The following is a 20,031-nucleotide window of genomic DNA, read 5'->3' on the forward strand; positions in this document are numbered from 1 at the left end:
GAATAATGGAAACTACAACGGTTGAAGACCGAAGACAAGGAGAATTTGAAGGCTCTGAAGAATTTCTAGATTTGTATGACCTAGGAAGGCTACCCTTATGGAACTTGACAGATTATGAAGGTTGTCAATACCCGAGATCAAGGTGTATCAGAGAAAGACCGGAACATAGAGCATGAGAACTCAAAGTTTTGTCAAGAAAACCCTAAGGCGGGAGATATCAACTATGGAGAGATAGCGCATGGAAATGACAAGAGCAGAAACACGGTTATCCGTGATGTCATCGCCCGCTGATGCTATTGTCACCGTGCTGAGTTAAGGATGCTTTCTTCCGAATGGATTGGATGGAAGAAGGCTGATGGAGCACCTATCAGTAAGATGAAGTTTTAACCTTAGCCGGTGTATCACCAAGATCTGGAGTAGTACATCAAGAAGTTTAAGATGGACCTACAAGAAGCAGTATTTTGACAAGGAAGTATTTCATGAGGAACTCAGGACCCTGAAGCTGAAAGTAGCCAAGCTGGAGGAGCTACAACCTCGAGATACCGGAGATTTGTCAGGAACTGAAGGACAGTATGACCATGGTTCAAGTGAAGGATGTTGAAATCAGAAGTTTGGAACGCAACTACAGAATATTAAAGGACGTCACGAGAGACTTTGCATCAACAGAGTTGATCTGGAAAAAGGACTTGAGAAAGACAAGCATGATCGGAAGAAGCCATTGGAGGCATGAACAAGGCTTAAAGAGTTATACGACCTTGAAGATTTATTGACCTTTAGAAGACCAAACCCCTTTCATATGCCTATGTTAGATGCGATGATTGTGAGCTGTCATTTGTTTGATGTTTTCTGACAGCCACAATAAAATCTGTCTTTTCAAAACTTTTGTTTGTATTGTGTATCCCTCTCTATCTCTTATCTCACCCCAAACCCGTGGACCCAATAGAGGATGAATGAAGATGAGCTTATATTTTCTGGACCGATGAGTCAATTGGAGACGGACCAATGAATTCAGAACATGGAGGATCACATGAAGAATAACCCTGTAGTCGGAAAGGATATGACCCAGCATGCTCTTCAGTGCTTTGAAAGAGGTTCTGCTACTTGGTGGAGAATATACCAAACCATCAATGGATGGCAAGGAGTAACCACTTGGAAAGAATTTAAGTTGACTTTGCCAAAGTCTCGGTTTGTGTCCCAGAAGTTGAAGCCTTATGGAAAGGATATGAAGAAACCTTGTGCATGAAAGATTTGTGGAGAAATAGGACACACCCATAAAGAACACAAGGATGAATGCCCTAATTGTGAAGAAAGTCACCCAGTTGAAGAATGCCCAACTAGGCAGATTACTTGTTTCTTGTGTGAAGGGACTACCCACTATCCTGCTCAGTGTCACATTTACCCCATGGTACAACGAACCATCCAGCAGAAGAAAGAAGTAATGAAAGGAGCCCTCATGGAAATTTTAGAAGAAGTTGTGATGAAGGAAGATGTGCAGGACACACCTAAAGAGGACCCGAGTAAACCCTGCACTAAGTCTTGCTATTCATGTGGAGAAGAAGGACACATCTCCCAGAATTGTATGAATGGGGATCTAGTAGAATTCCCGACAGAGGAAGTAGAGTATGACCCACAAGAAATAGAAGCCCTGATTGGAATGGAAAAGTCCAGGAAGAGAAACCGATTGGAGCCCAGGAAGGATCTGGTTCATATCACATGTTATAGGTGCAAGGAGTCAGGGCACTACCTCAACAATTGCCCAAAAAGGAAACCTCGATACTTGTCAGAAGTAATATGTTTTAGTTGTAATGGAGCAGGGCACTTTGCCAGAGAATGCCCCAAGGAGAAGGAAACTTGTGCTAGATAGTTGAGTTGCAACAAAAGAAATGGAGTAGTAGAAGTGAGAACATTCTCTTTTATATTGAGGTGTTGAGTTGAGACATGTAATGGAAAAGCGAGAGATTGTGATCATTTGAGAAGGAATAAAGTTAGCATTGTTGGTACTGATATGGATTTTATGAGTTGTTACTCTATGAAGAAGAATTTTGACCATTTCTGATGATATGAGAAATATAGTCTATGGAAGATTTGTGCATTTTAAGGGTGGTAGTACCCTGTAAGAACCGTTGACCACTGGAAAAGATAAGGATACTCCACTGAGTGGGTTTCGGACAAAATGAATACGAGTTTTGTCTCGATATATGTGAAACCCCAAGAGTATGTGGGATGAAGTTGGAGACCGTCAGTTGTTTGGACCAAATGTGATCAAGGAGTCAGAAGAGAATGTTAAGTTGATTCAAGATAGACTGAAGGTAGCTCAGTCCAGGCAGAAGAGTTATGTAGACTCAAAACGCAAGGAGGTAGTCTATGAAATTGGAGATAGAGCATGTCTTCATGTGTTCCCTCTGCGAGGAGTTAAACAAATTGGAGTTAAGGGAAAATTAGCCCCGATATTTGTAGGACTTATCGAGTTTTGGAGCATAGGGAGAAGTGGCCAACAAGTTGGAGTCACCCGAAGGACTGTCAGGAGTTCGTGATGTGTTCCACGTTTCCTAGTTGAAGAAGTGTCACACGGAGATGGCTGACATACCGTTGAGAGATACAGTGCCTTTGGAAACTATTCAGTTGGATAACGATTTGACCCACGAGGAGAAACCAATAAAGATTCTCGAGTTTGCCAATCGAGTTACTCGCAACAAGGTTATCAGATTTTGCAAAGTTCAGTGGAGCCACCACACAGAGGATGAAGCCACCTGGGAATGAGAGGAAGATTTGCTCAAGGACCACCCTCACCTATTTTCTAGTCAACCCGAATCTCGAGGGCGAGATTCATCTTAAGGGGGGTAGGTCTGTAACATCCCAAATTTTCAATTTGGAATGTTATACATTAGATCATCATGCATATCATATTTTATTGTGCATTTTGGTTGATCCTAGAAATTCTACGCAACTCAAGGACCCACGGAGAGAGTTGGGGATTTCGTTATTTTCATATTTGAGTTTTCTCAAATTTTGAGAATAGGATCATTTGATTTTATTTATTTTATCATCAATTATTTCTATTACAAAAATATGAGAGAGGGAATAAAATGACTTTCCCAAAATAAAGAAATATTGAGGATTTAATAATAAAATCAAATAAGATTTTATTTCGGAGTTTTTCGGTGTTTTATTTGAATTTAGGAAAAAAGTGCGTTTTTCAAAATTGCATTTAGGGCCCAAATAAATGTTCACCTTGTGCGGCTTGATTTTAGAAGCCCGTGAAAATTTATTTCGGAATTTTTGGAGTCCGTTTAGTATTTCTTTTTATTTTTCTTCCGAGCGGAATAATAAAAAAACGAACCGACTTCGGGCCGTACCCGAGCGGGACACCGCCCGGGGGCAGCCTTTAAATAGCGCCGCCCCGAGCCGCCCCAGCCCATCAGCCCCGCCTCGATCCGCGCGCGCCGCCGGAGCCGCTGACGATCCCGCCGCCCGAGGTTCGTCGCGCCTTGTTTTCCGTGCCGAAAAAAAATTCGGCGTTCGTCGTTTTTCTTTTTCTCGGATTAAATCCGCGATTTTTCTGATCGCGATTCCTGATCCGATTTTCGTTTTAGTATAATTTTTCGCTCGTTTATCGAAATCAGGAGATTGAAGCGCGTAGAGTTTCGCCTCGAAACCCTCTAACCGTTTAACCAACTTAAACAAGATTTTGCTACTGTAAAATTTGCCCTAGATCCAGATTACTAGAACGAAGTTGTTTTCTTTCGCCGTTCGTCTTTCGTTGCTTCGTTCGATTTGATTTTTCTTTTGCCAACCGGAGTTCTTAAGTTGAACCTTCTGGTTAGATCTCTTATTTGAGTTTTACATGTGCATTAGATGAGTACTTATTGTATGCTTGTTTGTTTGTCTGCGGTAGAAGACCCGGAGTGCGCCGCTTGTTACTTCGAATCTCTAGGTTTCGCGGATCATCAGCAAGGCAAGTTCACACTTTGATCATACCCCTTTCGTACCCAGTTTTTATGCATTAGTTTCAATCCTCAAACATTGCATGATTAGGATCTAATTAAATTGTGGGTTGGGAAGTAGTTGATGAGGTAGGAACCTATTGCCCTGTTACTATCAAACCTTTGGGAGTTACTTTTACGTTATGCTTATATTGCCATGCTATGCTCGTAGACGTGGATTGGGTTTTGAGAGTATCCATGACAGATGTGAGATTGTTATTTAATGGTTCAACTTAAGGTGGCAACTTAAATACATATCTGGGTGGATTGCTAGGGGCACCCTGGGGATATACCAGTGGACTTGCCCGGACACCTGGGGATATACCAGTCTTGTCCTAGGAGATCCCGGGGATATACCGTGTGATCATCCTACGGTCTACCATCCAGGCTCAAAGGGATCATGAGACTATTCATACTAGAAACTTCCGTGTGCAGCCACAAGCTATTATGGGCTCTAGCATAGTTGATTAAGTCGTGTGAACTCTTACAGTGGTAGACTAGCAGATGTAGGGGTTGTAGGTGGTACGTTCTACCCATCGTAAGGTGCAAACGCTTCTGAAAGACTATGTCTCGGTCATCCGTTTCTCAAACACCATGTAGTGCGAGAAATCCAACGGAGGAGATCGAGTCTTGTGGGGAAAAGTGCGCAAACCTCTGCAGAGTATATAAACTAATCATGATTAGCCGTGTCCCCGGTTATGGACGTATTGAGTATCTAGTTCTTGGATTATCCTATTGATCTCATCATGTTACTTTAAATTAATTTTGTTGGGTTTAATGATGTTATTTAATTGGGATTGAGAATGCTGTCAACCATTCTCAATGTTCAACAACCACCATGGTAGTTAAATAATATTTATTCCTTTGCAGTAGGGAAAAATTGGCTTTTCGCAAAAACCTTATAACCATAGAGCTTTTCCACCAGCCAAATATGCATGTAGTGATAGCCTTTATTCATCATTCTCTATGGTGTGAATTTGCCAGTACATTCAATGTACTGACCCTCTGTGGCTGCAACGTCTCATGTTGCAGGATTATCTTACGACGAGTAAGTGATACGTTAGGGTTACGATTTCTACACTCAACTTTGCCGTTGGTGTTGATGGCAACCCACAACCTTTTTACTTCCGCTATTTGGATTGAGGTAATAGTATTTACGTTACTTATACATGTGATTTACCTCTGTTATAAATCCTCGAGTACTGTGTGTGTCAGCATACCGATCCAGGGATGACACTTAAGCACAGAGACTTGATCCATTCGGGTCGGGACGCTACACCATAACACCCAACCATGTAAGGAACGCAAAATCAAGGAACATAACACCAGTATGACAGAAACTAGGGCGGCAAGAGTGGAACAAAACACCAGGCCTAAGGCCAAGCCTTCCACCCTTTACCAAGTATATAGATGCATTAATTAAATAAGAGATATTGTGATATCCCAACAAATATCCATGTTCCAACATGGAACAAGCTTCAACTTCACCTGCAACTAGCAACGCTATAAGAGGGGCTGAGCAAAAGTGGTAACATAGCCAAACAACGGTTTGCTAGGAAAGGTGGGTTAGAGGCTTGACATGGCAATATGGAAGGCATGATATAGCAAGTGGTAGGCATCGCGGCATAGCAATAGAGCGAACAATTAGCAAGCAAAGATAGAAGTGATTTCGAGGGTATGGTCATCTTGCCTGAGATCCCGCGAGGAAGAAGACCGAAACCACAAAGAAGACAAGCGGACGTAGTCGAAAGAATCCTCACAACTCCGGAACGAAACCGAAGCTAATGCGAGAAGCAACCCGGAAAGAAGCAAACAACATACAAAACAACCATCACATAACATGGCATGATGCACAACCAAGTATAATGCATGTCCATTTTAAATAAGCATGGCATGGCAATATGCACAAACAATACTACAAATTAAGTGGAGCTCAATATGCAACGAGTTGCATATTGACGAAACGCCATGTGACTTATTTAGTTCTCTCCCGTTTATGTACTCAATAATATTAAATGTTGGTTAGAATGGCAAGAGGTGAAGCAAATGAAAACTACCTATCTAGGCAAGTTTAAATGAGGCTGGAACAACAAACAACAAATCCGGAAACTCCTCATGTGCATATATTAGGTTTGGTACTGTTCTGCCCTAAAGCATATTTTAGAGTTGTTAAACATGTAAGATGATGCCACCATGTTAAACTAGGCATTTTTCTACCCCATTTACATATAAAGTTTATTAAGTTCGGAGCTACGGTTATTAAGTTATGAAATAAAGCATTTTAACATGGCATTAGGAAAATATATAAGCAAATATCATTTTAAAAATTTTTAACATGCATGAAAGTGGTATATTATTAATCTACACATAATTCTAAGCATTTTTCATATATAAAACATCTCCATCCGATGCACGGTTTGCGGGTTAGGATATGCATGAACATGAGGGTTTATTCTGCAAAACTGTAACACACTCGAAAAAGGGGGAAATCACAGAACCTAAAAAAACTACATGGGCCAAATAGTGCACTGCTGGGCCAACAGAGAAGAAAGAAAAAAATACAAAGGAGGCTATGCGCGCGTCCTCACCTCGCTAGGCCGGAACTGGCCAGCGGCTGGGCCTCAGCGCGCGGCTGTGGTTCGATGCGGCAGACGTGGCCCGCAACATGCGACCGGTCAACGTGAAGGAGATCAAAGCAAAGGGTGAGGTCGAGATTAAGCAGAGGCTGGGCGCTAGCCTTGGCACGGTCATGCGCGAGCAGGACACGAAGAAGGGCGAGGTGGACGCAGATGGGTCTTGGCACGGGGCTGCAGGGCCGGCGGGTCGACGGCAGGATCCAAGCATGGGGCGGCGAGGCAGGGGACCTGTAGGCGCGCGGGCGATGAGGAGGTCGGGGCGCCGGTGTCCCGTGGCAGCGATGAGCGACGGAGGAAGTCCATGGTTCTCGACGCAGGAGGCGGCTTCAGACGCGAAGCTCGCCGGATCCGATCGAGGTGAAGGTCGTCGAGGCAGGGAACGGAGCAGATGCGGAGGGAATGGAGCTCCGGCGGCTAAGCCGCTCTGAGCGGGGCTCAAGGAGCTCGGGCGCGCTGTCATCCATGGCGCTGCTCCTGTGGCACAAGAGAGGGAGGGAGAGGTTAGAGAAGGGAGAAACGAGAAGAAGAGGAGGACAGGGAGAAGGAGCGGGTGGTCTGGCCTGGTGGATGAGGGCGATGCCCTGGTGGATGAGGTTGAAGTCGCCGGCTGGCAGGCTCGCCTAGCGGCGTGGTGACGAGGGCTCGTGCTCCCTGAACTCAGGCGAGGAAGCTCGGGCACGCTGGCGCTGGTGTATCTGGTCGGCGGCGCCGTTGGGCAGCGAGGGGGAGGTGCTCGGGGACGCGGGGTGCATGACGACGCAGGGAGACGAGGCCGAGCGCTCCTGCTCGGGTGCGAGGATGGATCGAGAGGAGGTGGTGGTTGGCCCGGTGGATTTTGGATCGATTTGACGAATCGAACAAGACCCGAGGAAGGGGGAGGCCGAGTGGGTGGATCGGGAGGGATCCCGAGGGAGATGGTCAGTGGGCGGCGGCGGCGAGGAGGATTTGATGGATGGGACATCTCCCTAGATTTTAGGGTTTGGTCCTATTATATATAGCGGAGGGATTAAGTTTAGGGGCTATATGGTCCATCCGATCGAACGATCGCGAATAAATAGCTACGGAGTCCAAATGAGAAACCTATGACGATTTAGGGATGTTTGGGGATGGTTCGGACCCAACGGTGACGACTGTCCGGGTTGGGTCCGGGACAGCTTTCGGACGCGCGCGCGAGGAGGGCCGCGGGCTGACGAGAGAGGTTAGGTTGGGCCTAGCGGTAGGTGATGGCCTGTGCAGAGGGGCTTGGGCTGAGAGGAGAGGAAATAAGGCAGCCCGGCAACCGTTTCCGGAGACCGAAAACGTCCGACAATTGACCGGCTATACAGCCGCTATAGTTAATCGTTGGGGCGTCAAACGAACTCCGAATGCGATGAAACTTGGCAGGCGTTCTACTAACAACATAACAACACCGCACGCCAACTTTCAAGCCATTCCGAGAACATTTTCCGACCACTTATAAAATAATATTTTGGAGGTGCCACGGGCGCGTGCAAGTGTGTCTGGGCTCAGAACGGACAACGGAAGGAACGGGGAGACCCGGACGGAAGCAAGTTTCAAAAACATGATGATGCAATGCACATGATGACATGATGAAATGCAACACGCAAGCAAATGACATGGCAACGTCGGCGAATAACAGGAAGACACCTGGCGCATCGGTCTCGGGGCGTTACAACACTCCACCACTACGAGAGGATCTGGTCCCGAGATCTAGGATGGCACCGGGGGAAACGGAAGAGGAAAGGGAAGAGGTCAAACTAAGTTGCTTCTTTGACAAAAGAGTGAAACCAAAGAACCTTGAGATGTTGAAAACTTAAAAGAAAGAATACAATGGAGATGAACGAAGTTGAAAACACTCCGTTAGAAAAAAAAGGAACAAGGAACATTACTAGAACCTTGTATGTAGAAAGACATAAGAAAAAGGGTTGCAATGGACAAGAAGTACATGCAAGCACTCCGGCAGAAACGAGATGTACAAGAAACTATAAAGATCAATTACGACAACACTCCGGCTGGAAATGGAAGGTAAAGAATATGAGTTTGGCAAAATGAAAGTACTTGGATGAGAGTCCGGTTAGAAGAGGAATGATAGACACAACACTCCGGTTAACACAAGATAGAGGAGGAAAAAGAATGATATAATTTGGACAGCACTCCGACTATAAATGGGAGGAATTGAACATGATCTTGACAAGATGAGAGGATACTTGATGAAATCAACAACACACTGCCTCCGGAACTATTGAAAAAAAAGGCACAAGGGGTAAGAAAGATCTCAGACAGCACTCCGGTTGGGAAGGGAGGCAAAACTTAACAGAATGGGAAGAACTTGAAAAGAGAGCACGACACTCTGGTTGAATGGATAAGCACGAAAAGAACATGATCTTCGCAAATTCGAGATGATGATTGAAAAGAGCAACCTCACAATGCCTCTGGAACAAGAGAATAGAAGCTAGATTGTTGGGATAAAGGGACGGAGAAGAAAATGCCAACTTCTGCCACAAACGAACTTGGAAAGCATCCTTCCAAGAAGGTTATGACAGAGTTGTTGGAAAACCAACAACGAAAAGAACAAGCTTGTAGTGGGCTTATGGAGAACATCTCAAAACTATGAGGTGAAATTCTACCACTAACGGAAATAATAGATTGGATTGATATGAACAAGGAGACGAGAAACTATCTCACCGGGAGGATAAATAAATGAAGAACTTGGGTCATTTATGAGCACCATAATTAGCAACAATCCTTAGGGAAAGCTTTAGGTGAAATATAACCAAAGATAACTCCAATGAAGAGATTGAATGGTTGAGAAGAGCTCATGCTCGAAGAAATTGATGGGTTTAGCTATCTCATTCTTGACAACTGTTGAATCATGACACACGAAGGGAAATTGTCAAGAGTGACATAACACCACCTCAAAAGATAAGATAGGAAGAACTGCACTGCGGAATGCAAGATGAAGAAGGCTTGAACTCCTCAAAACAAAATATGTGTAGAGCACCATGTTTATTTTAGAGTATAGCTTGGCGAATCAAAACTTCGAGAGAAATCTTGAAGAACAATTGAAGAATGAAAGGAATCCTTTACGAACCACCATGTAGAGCCTCCATGAAGAACTCTGGTAATAAAAGGATGATAGAAAGAAAGAGAAGTTGAAAACACAAGGTGAATCCTTGCAAAGATTTAGATGAATCTTCATGGTGATATAGTTGAGAGATCTTGGAACTCCGGGAAAGTATGAAGCACTTGAACCGAGAATGTACTCATCGTGAACAAACTCCGGAGGAATGAATCAATCCCTTGGATGAAGCAAGAATAAGAATTATGTTATGCGCATCCTTCACCAATTTAAATTGATGACAAGCAACGGATTTGGCATACTACTTATTCCCATAGAAATGATTAAGAGAGATATAGCGCAAACTCAATGGACCACCAGTAGAATTTGAAAGAACAAATGAATTGATACAATAACAATGGAAGAGAATTATTGAACAAACCACCGTAAGAATTGAAAATGAACATAGCAAAGGCACAATTTACCGGGAAAATTGGAAAACGAATGAAGATACTTGAAGGAATTTAGATACATGAGAACGAATAGATCACGAGCTGATTACAGAATATTTGAATGATGCACCGGTAAGATTTGGAGAACGAGAGCTGAAAGCTGGAATGCATAATTCTGAAATGATGGGCTACGAAGAATCAAAGTGAAAAGACTCCTGAATTGCTCCGGATGGGTGAAAAGAATTCTCACAATCGAAAACAATTATGAGAGGATGGCATGAATCTAGAATCACGAATCTTTGAGAGAACGGATCAGATTTGGAGGAAAACTCTTCTTCGGTCTTTAAATGCAGAGAATGACGATGGGAAACACCACCATGAATTTTTGAGGCACCCCGGGATGAAAATTAGAAAGGTTGAACCAACGATGAAAAGCATTTGAAAGATCTTGGAGAAAGACATATGACTGATGACAATTCATTCTTATGTCAAACTTTAGAAGATTTGAGAATAGCTCTGAGAAAATAGAAGAGTCTGGTAAGATACTGGGAAAAGACCTGTGGGTTAGGGCCCACTCAAAGGATACACCGTTGAACAATTTAAACGAGAGAATGCGCCGGTTGAATTAAATGGCTTGAAGCTTCAACGAATAAAGAGTGGAAACATGAATCTTCGAGATATCTTGAGCACTCCAGAATAGTTGCATAGCGAGAAGTGGATGATTAAGAGGTGCACCGACATGAGAAGGCATTTGAAATGAGAAAAGGATATGATCGAAAAATCTTGACTTGAATCCACCGAAGAAGAAAAGAAAGAAGAATGACGAACTTGAAGCTTCGTTAGTATCTTCCTGAGGATCACCGGATAAAAACATTGAAAGAAAAGAATGAAGAGACTTCACATCAATAAGATGGATACTTGATTAAGAAATCTTAGTCCTTCAAGAAAAAGGGGTGGGAGGGCGGGAAAACAAAGGCAACTTAGGACGGATGAAACAAACAATGTTGAGAAGACTTTGAGTTGATCTTATGGATGTTGAAAAGTGATCGGATCCACTTGAAGAGAAACACGTCAGTTGAAAAGGATTGACATGACAATCTCGATTATCATGAAGGATTAGTATTCTCATAAAATATGAGAACACCGCTTAGGAAAGGTATGGAATCAACATTTGACTTCGAAGCAACTCGAATACCACAACAAAAAACAAAACAAAGGATTGGCTTGCAAAATAAGCCGAAAACAAACATATGATAGATCCCATATCGTATCATGTGTCTGGTGGAAAGATATCCTACAAGATACTTGAATTCCCACTTATAAACTCCCGAAACTTTCTGGTTATGAATCAGGTGTTGGGGATACAGGGGAAGCATAATATCTCACCCAAAACTAGCAAATCCTACATCCAGATGTATCCATCCTTCAACACATAACCAAGAAACCTCCGGAAATCATTTACCTCAACCTTCGAAAAGCATCTGTTATACGAGTAATGGCAATACTCCCGAACTCCCGCCCCAGTACTGGGTGGCGTCGAGGTTATCTCACCAACAACTGCATAAAAGAGATTTTCGATGTCGGCGAACTCAGGTATTCCAGAACTGCAACGATAAAATTGTGACGACAACACCTCGGAGCTCAACTCCCCGGGACACTGCCACAACCCCTAAATGTCAGGAGGCACCAAGAACAATGTTCTCGTCACAAAACCATCGGAATGATTCCAAGATACCCGCGTGATCCTAAAAAAATTCGGTGAAATTTGAGGAGAGAAGAGTCAACACTACTACGCCAGGAGGCCTCACCAGAGCGACGAAGGGACTGGGGAGTAAAAAGAATCCTACTCTCTGATATATATAATCCTTAAGACTCAAAACATTTTTCTAGACTCAACAACGTCAGCGATTCGATCAAGAAGGGGGCTCCTAAGTCGGGGAAGGCTCTGATTACCAACTTGTAACACCCACGATGCGGCTATATCTCCCACGTGTCGGGGCACGACTTAGAGGCATAGCCGCATGGTAGGTTTGTCGCAACAGGGGTAATCTTCACACGATCCCATGTACTTAATAAGAAAGGGATAAAGAGTTGGCTTACAATCGCCAATTCACACAAATACAAGTTAAACATACATCATCCAGAATACAATCAAGGTCCGACTACGGAACCAAATAAAAGAAGAAAACCCCAATTGCTAGATCCCCGATCGTCCCATCTGGGCTCCACTACTGATCAATAGGGAACGAAACAACACAACGAACAAGATCTTCATCAAGCTCTCACTTGAGCTGGATTGCGTCACCTGCACTGGTATCATCGGCACTTGCAACTGTTTGGAAGTATCTGTGAGCCACGAGGACTCAGCAATATCACACTCGCGAGATCAAGACTATTTAAGCTTATGGGTAGGAAAGGGTAGTGAGGTGGAGCTGCAGCAAGCACTAGCATATATGGTGGCTAACATACGCAAATAAGAGCGAGAAGGGAAGCAACGCAACGGTCGTGAACTAGAAGTGACAAAGAAGTGATCCTGAAACTACTTACGTTCAAGCATAACACCAGAACCGTGTTCACTTCCCAGACTCCGGCGGAAAAGAGACCATCACGGCTACACACGCGGTTGATGCATTTTAATTAAGTTACGTGTCAGGTTCTCTACAACCAGACATTAACATATTCCCATCTGCCCATAACCGCGGGCACGGCTTTCGAAAGTTCAAACCCTGCAGGGGTGTCCCAACTTAGCCCATCACAAGCTCTCACGGTCAACGAAGGATATTCCTTCTCCCAGGAAGACCCGATCAGACTCGGAATCCCGGTTACAAGACATTTCGACAAAGGTAAAACAAGACCAGCAAGACCGCCCGATGCGCCGACATCCCGATAGGAGCTGCACATATCTCGTTCTCAGGGCAACACCGGATGAACACTACGTACAACTAAAACCAACCCTCAAATTTCCTCGAGGTGGCGCTGCAAGTGGCTCTGTTCGGACCAACACTTAGACAAGCACTGGCCCGGGGGGGGTTAAAATAAAGATGACCCTCGGGTTGGCCGACCCGAGGGAAGGGTAGGTGGTGGTGAGGCAAATGGTAAGACCAAGGTTGGGCCTTGCTGGAGGAGTTTTATTCAAAATGGACTGTCAAGGGGTCCCCATAACACCCAACCATGTAAGGAACGCAAAATCAAGGAACATAACACCGGTATGACGAAAACTAGGGTGGCAAGAGTGGAACAAAACACCAGGCATAAGGTCGATCCTTCCACCCTTTACCAAGTATATAGATGCATTAATTAAATAAGAGATATTGTGATATCCCAACAAATATCCATGTTCCAACATGGAACAAGCTTCAACTTCACCTGCAACTAGCAACGCTATAAGAGGGGCTGAGCAAAAGCGGTAATATAGCCAAACAACGGTTTGCTAGGAAAGGTGGGTTAGAGGCTTGACATGGCAATATGGGAGGCATGATATAGCAAGTGGTAGGCATCGCGGCATAGCAATAGAGAGAACAACTAGCAAGCAAACATAGAAGTGATTTTGAGGGTATGGTCATCTTGCCTGAGATCCTGCGAGGAAGAAGACCGAAACCACAAAGAAGACAAGCGAACGTAGTCGAACGAATCCTCACAACTCCGGAACGAAACCGAAGCTAACGCGAGAAGCAACCCGGAAAGAAGCAAACAACATAGAAAACAACCATCACATAACATGGCATGATGCACAACCAAGTATGATGCATGTCCGGTTTAAATAAGCATGGCATGGCAATATGCACAAACAATACTACAAATTAAGTGGAGCTCAATATGCAACGAGTTGCATATTGACGAAACACCATGTGACTTATTTAGTTCTCTCCCATTTATGTGCTCAACAATATTAAATGTTGGTTAGCATGGCAAGAGGTGAATCAAATGAAAACTACCTATCTAGGCAAGTTTAAATGAGGCCGGAACAACAAACAACAAATCCGGAAACTCCTCATGTGCATATATTAGGTTTGGTACTGTTCTGCCCTAAAGCATATTTTAGAGTTGTTAAACATGTAAGATGATGCCACCATGTTAAACTAGACATTTTTCTACCCCATTTACATATAAAGTTTATTAAGTTCGGAGCTACGGTTATTAAGTTATGAAATAAAGCATTTTAACATGGCATTAGGCAAATATATAAGCAAACATCATTTTAAACATTTTTAACATGCATGAAAGTGGCAAATTATTAATCTACACATAATTCTAAGCATTTTTCATATATAAAACATCTCCATCCGATGCACGGTTTGCGAGTTAGGATATGCATGAACATGAGGGTTTATTCTGCAAAACTGTAACACACTCGAAAAAGGGGGAAATCACAGAACCTAAAAAAACTACATGTGCCAAATAGTGCACTGTTGGGCCAACAGAGAAGAAAGAGAAAAAATACAAAGGAGGCGCTGGGCGCGTTCTCACCTCGCTGGGCCGGAACTGGCCAGCGGCTAGGCCTCAACGTGCGGTTGTGGTTCGATGCGGCAGACGTGGCCCGCGACATGCGACCGGTCAACGCGAAGGAGATCAAAGCAAAGGGCGAGGTCAAGATGAAGCAGAGGCTGGGCGCTAGCCTTGGCACGGTCATGCGCGAGCAGGACACGAAGCAGGGTGTGGCGGATGCAGATGGGTCTTGGCACGGGGCTGCAGGGCCGGCGGGTCGACGGCAGGATCCAAGCAAGGGGCGGCGAGGCAGGGGACCTGTAGGCGCGGGGGCGATGAGGAGGTCGGGGCGCCGGTGTCCCGTGGCAGCGATGAGCGGCGGAGGAAGTCCATGGTGCTCGACGCAGGAGGCGGCTTCAGACGCGGAGCTCGCCGGATCCGATCGCGGTGAAGGTAGTCGAGGTAGGGAACGGAGCAGATGCGGAGGGAATGGAGCTCCGGTGGCTTGGCCCCTCCGAGCAGGGCTCAAGGAGCTCGGGCGCGCTGTCATCCATGGTGCTGCTCCTGTGGCACAAGAGAGGGAGGGAGAGGTTAGAGAAGGGAGAAACGAGAAGAAGAGGAGGACAGGGAGAAGGAGCGGGTGGTCTGGCCTGGTGGATGAGGGCGATGCCCTGGTGGATGAGGTCGAAGTCGCCGGCTGGCAAGCTGGCCTAGCGGCGCAGTGACAAGGGCTCGTGCTCCCTGAACTCAGGCGAGGAAGCTCGGGCACGCTGGCGCTGGTGTAGCTGGTCGGCGGCGCCGTTGGGCAGCGAGGGGAGGTGCTCGGGGACGCGGGGTGCATGACGGCGCAGGGAGACGAGGCCGAGCGCTCCTGCTCGGGTGCGAGGATGGATCGAGAGGAGGTGGTGGTGGGCCCGATGGATTTTGTATCGATTTGACGAATCGAACAAGACCCGAGGAAGGGGGAGACCGAGTGGGTGGATCGGGAGGGATCCCGAGGGAGATGGTCAGTGGGCGGCGGCGGCGAGGAGGATTTGATGGATGGGACATCTCCCTAGATTTTAGGGTTTGGTCCTATTATATATAGCGGAGGGATTAAGTTTAGGGGCTATATGGTCCATCCGATCAAACGATCGCGAATAAATAGCTAGGGAGTCCAAATGAGAAACCGATGACGATTTAGGGATGTTTGGGGATGATTCGGACCCAACGGTGACGACTGTCCGGGTTGGGTCCGGGACAGTTTTCGGACGCGCGCGCGAGGAGGGCAGCGGGCCGACGAGAGAGGTTAGGTTGGGCCTGGCGGTAGGTGATGGCCTGTGCAGAGGGGCTTGGGCTGAGAGGAGAGGAAAGAAGGCAGCCCGGCAACCGTTTTCGGAGACCGAAAACGTCCGACAAATGACCGGCTATACCGTCGCTATAGTTAATCGTTGGGGCGTCAAACGAACTCCGAATGCGATGAAACTTGGCAGGCGTTCTACTGACAACATAACAACACCGCACGCCAACTTTCAACCCATTCCGAGTACATTTTCTGACCACTTATAAAATAATATTTCGGAGGTGCCACGGGCGCGTGCAAGTGTGTCTGGGCTCAGAACGGACAACGGAAGGAACGGGGAGACCCGGACGGAAGCAAGTTTCAAAAACATGATGATGCAATGCACATGATGACATGATGAAATGCAACACGCAATCAAATGACATGGCAACGTCGGCGAATAACAGGAAGACACCTGGCGCATCGGTCTCGGGGCGTTACACCTGCCCACTCACTCCTAGTGATCTCTATGAGCCAGGTTGTCAAGCCTATGAAAAGGAGTTAGAAAGCATCTTTCAAAAGCCAGAGCCCAACATGAGCCAGATGCTCTCCATGATGAAGCCATTGCCTGTTGATGCTGAGTACCCCACTCATTTTTTTGTAACTGACCTCGAGTACTTTCCCCGCACCATCTATCACATTGTAAGGCATACTCTGTGGCCAATCAAAGGGCACTCATCTTCTGCAAAGCTAGAAGGCATCATGAAGACGTCTTCTACATACTCAATGGCATACGCTTCAACACGCATGATTTCTTCATCAGGCAGCTGGAGGCTTCAAGCATTGATCTATTGGGCAGAAGTTTTATGCTCCATGGATAATGCGGCTGATTAAGCTTCTCTCCACCATCAACTATCAAGCTTCAGCTCGCAATCATGTTGTCTTCTTGCCTAATGTTGATATGTCACATGAAACCATTTATCCTCAGCCAGCCAAAGAACCACTCCGTGAAGACAATGCCGCTTATCAAAACTTCTCTGCTCCTCTTGAAGCCACTCATGTCCAAAATACTATTGCTCCTGGTCCACTTGTAGGTCAGCTCCGTCTGCCTCATCGTGCTAACACTGATGCGACCACTAACACAGTACCACAGAGGCCTCAGAAGCATGCTCGTACATTGAATGATAGGGAACTCCTTGTTTCCCTTCATCAAAAGCATGATAAGCATCACGAGTGGATGAAACGCCAGATGCAAAGTCTTCTTGTTGATGTCAATCGCATCCGCAACCTCTCCACCAAGAACTCCTTTGTTGCTCATGAAGCCTGCCGGCGTGTTTGGAAGAGCCTCACACTGCTATGTTCTGAAGATGATCTCATTGCAGATGGCTTCACATAGCGTTTCCAGTTTGACTCCAAGACCCCAAAATCAGCTAAGTGGCATCCTACACCGTCTATTGAAGATTTAGACTACTCATCATCCGCTCCAACAGTTGTTGTGCATTATTGCTGAGGAGGACGACGCCACTTCACCGGCAATAGCTTCACTGCACCAAGATGCTGCATCAGGCCCTACTGCACTACCCAACTCCAACGTTGACCCGGCTACAACATCTTCACCATCGCCTTCTGGGAACGCTTAGACACCCTATGTCTTCATTCCTTTTTGGTCATTCGATGACAAAAGGGGGAGAAGTATGTGGGTTGATAGTCGCGGGTTTATTGGGTCGGTGCTATATTTTTGTTAAGTTTGCAACTCTCGGTCGTGAACATTTGGTTTTTGAGTTGTAACACTGAAGTCCAGATGGGACATTTGCTACATTTGCTGTTGTTTTGTTATGCGCGGCTGAATTCCTATCTTATGCGCATGAAGTCATTCTACAGACGCCCATTTATCATTGTGCATGTCATTATCTTCAATACATATATGTATGCACTATGATTTGACTTCATGGAAAGAGGGAGATCTCCACAAAGCAAACACATTTAAAAGCAAACTACTTATATGCACATCTTCAAGGGAAGCCCTTCAACTCCATGAAGCCAATGACCACGCTCCTTAACTTTCACATATTTTTATCCCTGTTGAAAACTTCAACTAGTTTGTCATCAATCACCAAAAAGGGGGGAGATTGTAAGTGCATCTAGTGCCACCCCTAGTTGGTTTTGGAGTATTGACGACAAACATGTTTGAGGGACTAATGTGTTTGTGAGATTCACGGGAGAACACATGTAGAAGTCCCTATTGATTCGGTTTACCCATCGAAGATGACCCCTAAAAACGTATGGACATTATTGGTGGTTTGCGAAGACATTCACATCGAAGATAATGATGTCTGAAGACATTCGCTTGAAGACAATGAAGTGCAAAGACGTAGTTTCTTTCGAGTTTCATTTTCTTCTTTCTTTAGTCATAGAAACCACCGAACTGTCAAGTGGGGTTCAAGTGAACAAAGTCTGAAAACTGACGTGATGCTCAACCCATATCCTATGTCTTCGTGTGAAGACAATGAGAGAAAATCTTATCCTGAGTTGGATAAGTCGGCTTTGCTTGTAGACCAAGTCAAGCCGTCGCGTGTGTTTGAAATCTGACCGTTGGACACGTGTCGGTTCCCCAATGACCAAGGGTCATTTTGGACAAATCATGTCGGTTTGCCCCATGGCTATAAATAGCCACCCCCCTTCCATCATAAATTAGTGATTGCTCAGAGTTAGTATACGACTTTTGTCGTTTAAGAGCAACCCACCTCCGAAGCTTTTGAGAGAGAATCCTTGCGAGGACAAAACCCAAAACACCCAGAGCCCAAAGAGTATTTGGCATCACTGTAGTCTTTCTGTCTGCGTGATCTGAAGACTTATTACACTTGAAGACTGTGATCTTCCAATCGGTTAGGCGTTGCGTTCTGAGGATCCAAGAGTCATTGTGGATCGCCGGTGAACGAAGTCTGTGAAGATTTGGAAGTCTACCATGAAGACTTATACCTGAGTGATCGGGCGAGGACTAAGTGACCTTAGCTCAAGTGGAATAAGGTGAAGACGCGGCCTTCTGAATTCAATCTCAACCTCCCTAACCAGACGTATAGTTGTCACAGCAACTGGTACTAGTCTACCAAATCCTTGTCTTCGTTAAGCAACCGGTTCCATCACTTCACTTCTTTACTTAGCGTTTAGCTTCATGAAGTCATTACGTGCCTGCTCTGGTTGAATACTATGTGTGAATACATTCACTCTGATTGCATATTTGGCTTCACACTGTCTTCCTATTCTGATCCATCTACCTAGCTGCTACGTGTCTTCGTGCTTTCCCTGTATTGTACTCTGACTCTATTGTATGGCTCGGGTAGCTTATCTTCTGTTGTGTTCTGTTTAGTTGTTGTTTTAACTGCCTGTCTTTGAAGACATTGCCTGTCTCGAAGACTTTCATAAAAACCGCCTATTCACCCTCCCTCCTCCCCTCTAGTCGATAACTAGTACTTTCAAGGTGGAATGGTGGTGGCGTATGTGATATGCGACCGCTGCAAGTATGCACATATTTATACTTGGCTCTGGCCACTTGTAGAAGCATACGACGTGTAGAGATCCAACCTAGAATTACATATTAGCATAGTTACGTTAGGTACATACTAGTGGGGAATCCAGACTCCCTGAGAACGCCTTCACCCTATTGCTTCCAAAACCTTTCATTACTCTCTCACGTTTATTTTATTCTCGCACTTTTATTTAATTGTTGTCACCTTTCACCTATATTTCAACCTTTGTATTCGCATTGCTTCGGACCTTCATTAACTTGCAGACACTCCATAATAATTCACTACGAGGAACAAAGACCATTTTCATGTGCTTGTGCACTTGCACGCTATCAGAGACATGTAATCTCCTTATCTATCGTTTTATGTGTCGAGGGTCCGACTACTCGCTTGTCGCATGCAGAGGAGAATGGAAAAATCTAGAGTGAAGGTATGCAGAGAGGCCACTTCTATATAAATCTTCTGTTAGCTGATGACTCCTTGATCATTATGAAAGCTAACCCTCGCAATGTCGAGCTTTGAGATCTATTATGGATTCCTATTTCCGCCGCTTCAAGGAAAATGGTGGGCCTTGATAAATCTAGCATCTTCTTTAGTCCCAATAGGAAAGTGGAGATTAGGGAGCAAATTTGTACCACTCTGAATATATATATTTTTCTGACTTGGAACCCCTGGATTCCATTACTCAATGG

The sequence above is a fragment of the Triticum urartu genome, chromosome 2A (genome assembly GCF_056163025.1).
Source record: "Triticum urartu cultivar PI428250 chromosome 2A, HENAU_Tu73, whole genome shotgun sequence".
Taxonomy (NCBI): domain Eukaryota; kingdom Viridiplantae; phylum Streptophyta; class Magnoliopsida; order Poales; family Poaceae; genus Triticum; species Triticum urartu.